This window comes from Dendrobates tinctorius, unplaced genomic scaffold (assembly GCF_039654945.1).
Source record: "Dendrobates tinctorius isolate UK_male_01 unplaced genomic scaffold, ASM3965494v1 ptg000245l, whole genome shotgun sequence".
Lineage (NCBI taxonomy): Eukaryota > Metazoa > Chordata > Amphibia > Anura > Dendrobatidae > Dendrobates > Dendrobates tinctorius.
This window is the reverse complement of record NW_027361912.1, coordinates 7,975,187-7,985,000: the sequence shown is the minus strand read 5'-3', so window position 1 is coordinate 7,985,000 and position 9,814 is coordinate 7,975,187. Positions and strand designations below refer to the sequence as shown.

General features: G+C 45.3%; 1 non-coding gene across 1 annotated transcript; it reads left to right on the top strand.

Annotated features, from left to right (window-relative positions):
* The first annotated feature begins 9,731 nt into the window (after positions 1-9,731).
* On the top strand, positions 9,732-9,804 carry TRNAM-CAU (transfer RNA methionine (anticodon CAU)). The gene has a single exon. It is a non-coding gene; the product is annotated as a tRNA-Met (tRNA).
* The last annotated feature ends 10 nt before the right edge of the window (positions 9,805-9,814 follow it).

Sequence of the window (9,814 nt, the reverse complement as noted above, 5' to 3'; positions counted from 1 at the left end):
ACAGTCATGGATAGTGACGCGCCCGAGAAGCTGTGGGATACTCGGTACCGGGCCGGTCGTCTTAAAGGGATGTGTCACAGTGGGAGTGACCCGATCCGTGGCCCCAGGCGGTGATGTAAAAGGGGAGTATTGATTAGGGACAAAGTTTATGTAGTGATTGGTGACGCCACCTGTGGTTTCTGATCAGAGTGACCAATGCTGCAGGGTTGCTTCTCTGGGACAGATGGTGTTGGTGCAGCAGAGTTGTAAAAGCTCTCCACAGACAGAGCCCCCTGTAGTCCCAGGGCAGTGGAGATGAGTTTGACGCTGGTGAGGTAGGGTGGAGTGGTGGATGTAGCAGTGCTGAGTTGAAGACACAGGAATAATGTAGATGACACAATTGTATGTAGTTCCAATGGCTTTACTTCTCCAGGTGAGGGGTCAAGGCAACTTCCAGATAAGATGAAATACACCCTTCCAGCTCTCCCTGTCAGTATGTACCTTTCTTGGCCGTCTTCAAACAATATGCTGCTTTAACTCCTTCCTTCCTTTCCAGGACTTCACAGTTATTGTTCTGGGCCAGCAGCTGCGAATCCTGTCAGACAGCTCCTCGCCGTTTCTGTGATTCTATATAGCGCCTTTTCAGTCGGACTAACTGTGGTTGGGGGCGATGGTCCATAAAGTAACCAAAGCTATCGGCTTGCTAGTAGCGCCCCGAGGTACGCGAACTATGCCAGGGGCCGTTCCCTTTGCAACCAGTTTCTCCCTCCACCTGACCTGTAGTCAGCGTGGATAAGGGACCCACAGGGAGTATGCTCCTGCCGTGTCCCAGAGGAACCTTCTTTCCTAGGGAGCTTCTTTTGTATCCAATCCATCCAGCAGTCTCTAATCTGTAGAGCTGCTGCAGACATGTCCTTCTGCTTCCCTCCCTCAGAGGGATCTGATCTCACTTTCTATCCTGCTCCCTCCTAAACTACGCCCCACCCACCTCCCAGCAGTCTTCATGTTCCAAGCAGGGGCCATAAAGGGTGCTCTGCTACACTACTGGTGTGTGTGGGATGTGGGTGTTGGAGTCTGGTCGGGTGCATCCACTTTACCTGATTGTGGTATACCACAGTTATGAATGGGTCACCGAGGAGAAAAAAACAACACAAGCTAAGTCTCAGAAAACCAGAGAGGTTGGTGACTATGCAGATTGCAGATCCCTGATCTTAACCACACAACTAGCAGCAGTCGATGGTCCTAGACGCCTCGTCACAACCGGAGAGCTAAATAAGCCTAATGCAGGAAAAGAGGAATACTAACTCCCCCAGAGCAGACCCCAAAGGAAAGACAGCCCCCCACATGTATTGACTGTGAAACAAGATGAAAACACAAACAAAGGCAGGAAAATAGGCTGAGCAAACAATGGGGCCAAACTAACTTGAAAGGACAGGAAAGGAAAGACACTGTCTGCAATCTGCCAAAAACCATACCAAAATAATGTTCAACACTTCTGATAACAAAATTAACCCTGAAGTCACTAGACGTCTCCCACTATATCAGCACTCTGAAATATTCTGAGACAGAGCAAAAAGAGGCCAATCTAATAAGGGACAAAAAAGGCAAATTGGCAAATACAGATAAACAAGAGTGGAAATTCAGCACAGCCCCACCCGGGGCTGGCTGACCACAGAAAAAACTGAGTTGACCAACAAGAGCAAGTGTGAACATTAGCAAAAACAAACTTAACTTGAGAAGACTGGAACAGAGCTGAAGTCCAAGACCTGAGAAGCAGACTGAATCACCAGCACCAGGATAGTGCGTCGGCTGTCTTATATCCAGTCTGATACTCCAGAGATCCAATCGTTAACCTCATCAGGTGGCAGATCACTACCAATTAAACCAACCTCACTACCTCCTGTCACCACCAGAGGGAGAACGGAAGGAGAACTCTCAACTGGTGGAGCAGAAGATGAGTTCACAACACCACACCTCTTGGTGAGGTGCAGTACCTCTGTGGCGACTGGACCTTCAGGGGCGCCACAATAGCAGATATAATTTTCCTTACACTTTGTGTCAGTCAAAGCGTTTTCTCGGTCCCGGCCTTGGGAGGATGGCAGTAACTTTTCAATTGACTAACTGTGCTGCATGAAGGGGGAGGATTAGCTGACGTTAATCGGATCGGAGTATCCGGGAAATCTGCTGCGCAGTTGTGCAGTTCCTTCTCTTGTCCCAGCACTCTGTTGCTGTAAACACGGGGCACTCCAAAAAAGGTGCTATTTGTACTCCTCGCTTTCCCAGGTGAGGAGCCTCAATTTCCTACCTCCTCTCACCACTAAAACCGCACGACACACAACCTTTTCAGTCTCCCTCCCCACCTCCAACTGCCACTTATTTTCAAATCAGAAAAACAAGTTGCAATACCAAACTAAGGCAGAAGAGGGCAGCATAGTATGACAAATTGTAATACAAAAACAAGGCAGGAGAGGGCAGCATAATATTAAATAATTTACCTCTTCCCAAGGCAAGACGGGAAACCGGTGTCACAAATGCAATCATGTAAGGGATAGAGAACACACTTGCCATATGACAAATAACATACATTAGTAATGGTTTTTCGGGTCACTACACTTCCCCCTGGTCTTTGCTCAACCCTAAAAACTAAAATAAGAATTTTATTCCCCCCTTCTGAAAATGAAAAAAATTATCATGTGACACCACCATATTAGTAAAAAGAAAAAGTCTAGCTTATGAAAATATAAAATTAATTTTCCCCTACAAGAAACGTAATAAAAAAATAAACCAAATATAAAAAAAACTGTGGCACTCAGTCTAAAACAGTCCTTTATTTATTACCGGATAGAAGATCCAAAAGGAAAAAGCAATGACCGTTTCACCCTCTCAGTTGCTTTGTCAAAGCTCCAAACTGTCAAGCCTGGGCGAAATGCTTGATGCTTCATAAAATGCTGTTGTCACACATACCATATGTCACTGTGCCCATTAACGAAATGATCATTTTGTAAAAAAAACAAAACTCAATTATACTCAATTATTGTTCCGCCACATTTTCATGCACAGTAGTTTTGCCAAGAGTGTTAATTGCGATTTATCTACATTTTAGAGGAAAAAAAATATAAGAAGAAAAAACCCAATGCCGTGACCCGGATTCGAACCGGGGTTGCTGCGGCCACAACGCAGAGTACTAACCACTATACGATCACTGCAAGTGGATCACCCTCCCAGGGCTGTAGGGTACTCGGTACCGGGTCGGTCTCTCAGAGGGGGATGTCACAGCAGCAGTGACCTGGTCCGTGGCCCTGGTCGCCCATGTAAAAGGGGTAGAGTGGTGGAATAAAGTTTGAGTGATTCGTGACGCCACCTGTGGTATTCGGCAATGAAGATGTTAAGCCGACGCTGCAGACAGATCCTCTGGGACAGATGGTGTAGTGCAGCAATGATGGTGTAGCCCTCCACAGGCAGGGCTGTAGTCCCAGGGCAGTGTAGATCGGTGTTGGGGAAGAGGGTGCAGTGTCTGGCACAGAGATGTAGCAGTGCGGAAGAAGTTGCAGAAGGAAGGCAAGGACACAGCGGAATGTAATTTATTTACCTTTACTTTGTAAGTGCAGTCCATGGTCCAGATTACAGATGGCACAGGAGCTGATTAGCCTGGAAGAAACTCAGGAATCTCTCTGCAGATAGGTTGTGTAGTCCCCTTCCTAGCGCTTACTTGAGGTACATGCAGTACTGTGTTACACTGAAATTCCTCCTTGCTTCCTCTCAGATCTACCTCGTATGGCAGACAGCTGTAGCCTTCTATCTCTTCTCTTGGCTCACCCGTTGCTGTTGTGCCTTTGAGTCTTAGGTGGGAATAGAGCATTTACAGCTTCCTGTTCCTCTGGTTTCTGTTGCAGGACCTTCAGTATCCACACAACCGTGGAGACCAGGCTCCAGATCATGCGCTCCAGCTGGGAACGAGCTCTCAACTCCGCTCAGTCTCCCAGCTTCTCTCTCCATGTCTACTCACTTCAGCCTCCTCGCACTAACTCCTGATTTCCCTTCCTGGCCCTCAGGGAGCACTCCTCCCCCAATTCTGGTTCAGAGCTCCCTCTGCTGGCCTGGTGTGGGAACTGTGTTGCATGTTATGGTTAACTGCTAGAGAGACCCTTCATTGCTTCCAAGCCTGACATCACCCTCCCTGGAGGAAGGCAATGCCACTGTGGCGACCATACTCCTTGGGGCGCCACATTAGCAAGGTCCTGATAAAGGGCATCAACTGTCTTTCCAATTACCTCACCCTTTTAGCCTCTTTGTGAAGGGTTTTTGTATTAGGACTCAGTCACTTTTGAGAAATATGGACGAGTGCAATCCAATAAAAAATCGGATTGCACTCTGACCAATGTTATTCAGTGGGTGATGTCTCATTTGCCATTTTTTTCTCAGCTGAAATTGGACTGAGAAAAAAATTGCAGCATGCTGCGCATCTCGGACGAGACTCACCAATGCAAGCCAATGGGTGTAAGAAAAAAATCGCACGGCACTCGCACCATGTGAGTGCTGTCCGATTTTCACGCACCGGTGTCCTTTGAAAAGCCAGCAATTCATGTTTGGCTATTGTAAAATCACACTGACAGCTCACAAAATGTATATAGATGTCATTGACAAATACAATTAGTATAGTGTATGAGCAAAATTAGGGACATGTATTTCATTAATAAATGATTATTTCATGGAAAAAAATGGCGTGGGGTCCCCCTATAGTTTTTAGCCAGCAATAGCTATGCAGACAGCTGAGAGCTGATATCTATAGCCTAGGAAGGGGCCGTGGATCCTGTCCCCCGGCTACAAACACCAGCTCTCAGCCATCCCAGAAGAGGCACATCTGTAAGATGCGCCAATTCTGGCACATAGCCTCGCTCATCACACTGCCCTGTAGTGGTGGCATTTTGGGTAATAGTTGGGGTGTTGATGTCACCTTTGTGACATCAAGCCCCGAGGCTAGTAATGAATATGCGTCACTTAGACGCCCCTGTTACTAACCCCATATAGTCAAATAGTAAATAAAACACAGACGCCTATTAAAAAATCATTTATTTGAAATAAACACACAGACTCCTTTATTGTTCTTAAATAAACCATACTTACAACCTCTGCTAATTCTCCGAAGCCCTTGTTCTCCTGTAATAAACATAAAATAATAAAACAACAATATACCATACCTGTCCATCGTTCTGTCCCACACCGTAATCCATATCGGGGGATGTACACTTTGCAGCCAGGACGGTGCTAAGATGCGACCGTCCGGGCTGCAAATTACTGTTGAGATGATGCCAACATGAGATGATGCCAGCGCAGACTCAGTGACTAGCGGTGATGTAACTGATTCTGCACTCCCTTACTGCCTGAAATGAGATGAACTCTTGAGTGTGGGAAAATGCCAGTTCATTTTCCCACACTCAAGAGTTCAGCGTGGGTCAGGCTGTGAGGGAGTGCTAACTCAGTGAAATCACCACTATTCACTGAAGCTGTTCTCACAGCCGGCATGAACTGCTGTGACCTCATCCCTGGCATTTTCCCACGTCCTGGCATTTATCCCATATGCCACGGCTACAGGGCAGTGGGATGAGCAAGGCTATGAGCCAGAATAATAATAAATTTTATTTCTATAGCGCCGACATATTACGCAGCACTTTACATTTCAGAGGGGATTTGTACAGACAATAGACATTACAGCATAACAATAATCACATAGATTATAACAAATACCAAGAGGAATGAGGGCCCTGCTCGCAAGCTTACAGTCTATGAGGAAAGAGGTAGACACGAAAGGTGGGTGGTAACAATTACCATAATTGTATGGACCAGCCATAATGTTAAGTATGTAACAGTACAGGCACAGAGGGGTGATAGATGCATAAAGCATGTGGGAACATGATACGGGGAACCTGGTTATGGTAAAACTTTTGGCTGTGCCACACAGGGATAGATTAGGTTAATGTGTTGAGGTGGTAGGCCAATCTGAATAAATGCGTTTTCAGGGCACGCTGAAAATTGTAGGGATTGGGGACTAATCGTATTGACCTGGGAAGTGCATTCCAAAGAATTGGCGCAGCACGTGTAAAGTCTTGGAGACGGAAGTGGGAGGTTCTGATTATTGAGGATGCTAACCTCAGGTCATCGGCAGAACGGAGGAGAATTGGCGCAGCTTAGAGATTCTCCTTTTCTGGGGCAGCTGAGAGCTGAAGTTTGTAGCCGTTCAAGTTATTTACAAGCTTATGACCACTTATAAAATGTTTTCAAAGTGCTGCCCATTGTGTTGGATTGTCAATTCAACCCTCTTCTCCCACTCTTGACAAAATTGCAGAGTTGCAATGGACCTCCTGAGTCGTCTGGTCCAACCTCCTGCTCAAAGCAGAATTCACTAAATCATCCCAGACAGATGTCTGTCCAGCCTCTGTTTGAAGACATCCATTGAAGGAGAACACCACCTCTTGTGGAAGCCTGTTCCACTCATTGATCACCTTCACTGTGAAAAAGTTTCTAATATCTAATCTGTGTCTCCTCCCATTCAGTTTCATCCCATTGCTTCTAGTCTTTCCTTGTGCAAATGAGAATACAGATGATCCTTCTACAGTGTGACAGCCCTTGAGATATTTGTAGACAGTTATTAAGTCTCCTCTCAGTCTTCTTTTTTGCAAGCTAAACATTCCCAAATCCTGTAAAAGCTCCTCATAGGACATGGTTTGCAGACCGGTCACCATTCTGGTCACTCTTCTCTGATCTTGCTCGTTTGTTGATGTCTTTTTAAAATCTGGTGCCCAAAACTGGACACAGTATTCCAGATGAGGTCTGACCAAAGAGTAGTAGAGGGCAATAATGACTTCACGTGATCTCGACTGTATGCTTCTGTTAATACATCCCAGAATTCTATTTGCCTTTTTTGCTGCTGCATGACACTGTTGACTCATATTCAGTCTGTGATCTATTAGTATACCCTAGTCTTTTTCGCATGTGCTGTTGCTTAGCCCTATTCCTCCCATTCTGTATATGCTTTTTTCAGTTTTATATTTGCATTTTTCCCTGTTAAAATCCATTCTGTTAGTTGCTGCCCACTGCTCCAGTTTATTTATATCTTTTGAATTTCTCTCTCTTCTCTAGTATTAGCTATCCCTTCTAACATTGTGTCATCAGCAAATTTAATCAGTCTACACTCAATTCCTTCATCTAAATCATTGATGGGGACCATTTTATTACATTCTTGGAGAATCTCTTTAAGGGGAATCTGTCAATAAAAACAACCACACTCAAACTGAAAATATGACGACCATGTAGGTCTTTGAAATGTAAATCCATCAACACCTTTGTATCTTCTATCCTTTTATCTGTTGGTGCATTTCTGAGAAAATATTCAAATGAGGTAATATGTGCTCTGGACATGACAAAGCACTTCACCAGCTTCTTCCTCCAGGCCTTTTTTCACTGTCTATCACCAGCCTCTTTAGTTTGATTGATAGCTCCCTACAGTTTGTGAAGTAAGGTGCCAGGCAAGGAAATCAGACAGTGATCTGTCAATCAAGCTAAAGATGCTGGTGCTGAGCTGGGAAACAACCTTGGAAGTGAGTGGCTTGTTAAGTGCTTTGTCACACCCTGAGTACTTAAAGCCTGATTTATATATGAGTGAAAATGTTAATTTCTCAAGAATGAAGCAACAGGTACAATACATAAAGGTGTTGATGGATTTACATTTCAAAGACTTGCATTCCCATATATGTGTTTTGCATGATTGATTTTACTTACAGATTCACTTTAAGTTTGTATTTTTTACCCATCCCAGGTAGGTAATTAGGCCAGGGTCAAACTTGCGAGAGCCTCGTAAGAGTCTCTCATCTCAATACCCAGCACTGCCGCCGGCACTCTGGACCGGAGTCCTCAGCTGCATAGAAATACATGCAGCTGCACACTCCGTTCTCGAATGCCGGTGGTAGTGTTGGGTATTGAGGTGAGAGACTTGTACGAGTTTCTCGCAAGTGTGACCCCGGCCTTAGGCTGATGACTCGGAAAGCGATGACCATTTCCTTTTAACCCAATGGTTCATATGGATGCATTGTAAATAATAACATAAACACATACCATAAGAAAACAGCCTTACCAAAAACCTGTCAAATGATAAATGCACTAGCATCTTTTATTGCACGTTTTATCATTTTTGCAGGATGCAGCCAGGCCCCTTTTTGTTGGCTTGGTGTATTGGGGCATCTGTCTCTGTGGGGTGCTGGGCAGCGCGCCTGGTATTTTTATGGGCGCCATCAATAGTCTGTAAGACAGAAACTTTGCATCACACTTACCTGTGTGACTGGTGTCCTTTGCAGGCCTCATTTGTGTGCAATTTCTCTACTAGGCAGCCAACCCCTCCATAATCAGGTAGGTATGTGGGTGGTTGTTTCTATCAGTAATTTTCACCTGTGCTGCCCCTGCCTTTATCAGTGGGGGTCTGCTGCATCCTGCTGGTGCATTTGTCATTTCACAGCTTTTTGGTAAGGCTGTTTCCTTATGGTATGTGTTTTTTTATGTTAGGCTAGTTTCACACTAGCGTTTATGAGCGCAGCGACGGCCTGCGCACGGCCGCCGCTAAGCCCCGCCCCCTGCCGCGCCTCCGCCAGTAGCTCCGCCCACCGGCGCATGATGCTGCATGCGCCCTGCGTCCCCTATCTTTATCACAGGGGGCGCAGGCCGTGCGCAGTATGCGTTTGGCGGTGCATGCGCCTTTTTGACGGTGCGCCGACGCAACCAAACTGCAGCAGGTTGCGTTTGGCGCAGGTCGGCGCACCGTCAAAAGGACGCATGCGCCGCCAAATGCATACTGCGCACGGCCTGCGCCCCCAGTGATAAAGATAGGGGATGCAGGGAGCATGCAGCGTCATGTGCCGGTGGGCGGAGCTACCGGCGGAGGCGCGGCAGGGGGAGGGGCTTAGCGGCGGCCGTGCGCAGGCCGTCGCTGCGCTCATAAACGCTAGTGTGAAACTAGCTTTAGCTGTTTTTTAAAAAAAAAATAACATATCCTCGACCATAAAAGTCTAATTTATCGAAATCTAAAAGTAGCCAGTGCTATAAACGTATAAAAAAATTTTAAAAAATTGCAATGCCAGAAATGCCATTTTTGGACCCTGCACCTCTCTCAAAAAATGTAATAAAAAGCGATAAAAACATTGTATGTATCCCCAATCCTGTATCAATAAAAACGGCAACTCTTCACGCAAAAAACAAGACCTAACACAGCTCCATCGAAAATAAAATAAGAAAAAACATTTCTTCTTTTACAATTTTTTTTATAACCATTAATAAAAAACAATATATAAATGTTTGCTATTGCTGTAATGGCACTGACCTGAAGAATCACATTGCCGGGTCATTTTTACCCCACAATAAACGCTGTAAAAACAAACAAAAAAATTCATGACACAATTGCAGTTTTTCATTTTAACCCAAATTGAATTTTTGTCCCCCATTTATATGTATATTATATTATAAAGTGGAAAAAGTTTCTCAAAATTACAACTCTAAACACCAAAAATAAGCCCTGGTATGGATATGTCGAAGGACGATTAAAAAGTTATAACTCTGGGAAGAAGGCGAGGAAGCATGAAGAAATGAAAATGACCTCAGATAGAAGGGGCTAAAAAACATGATGTCCCTCCCCCCCTCGGTGATAATACCGCCTGCCTCCCCCACCACCACAATGCCCATTTGAGATCAGATGACCAAAGACCACAACCGCCTCGTTAGCGCTGTAGGTAGCGCGTCAGTCTCATAATCTGAAGGTCGTGAGTTTGATCCTCACACGGGGCAAACGTACATT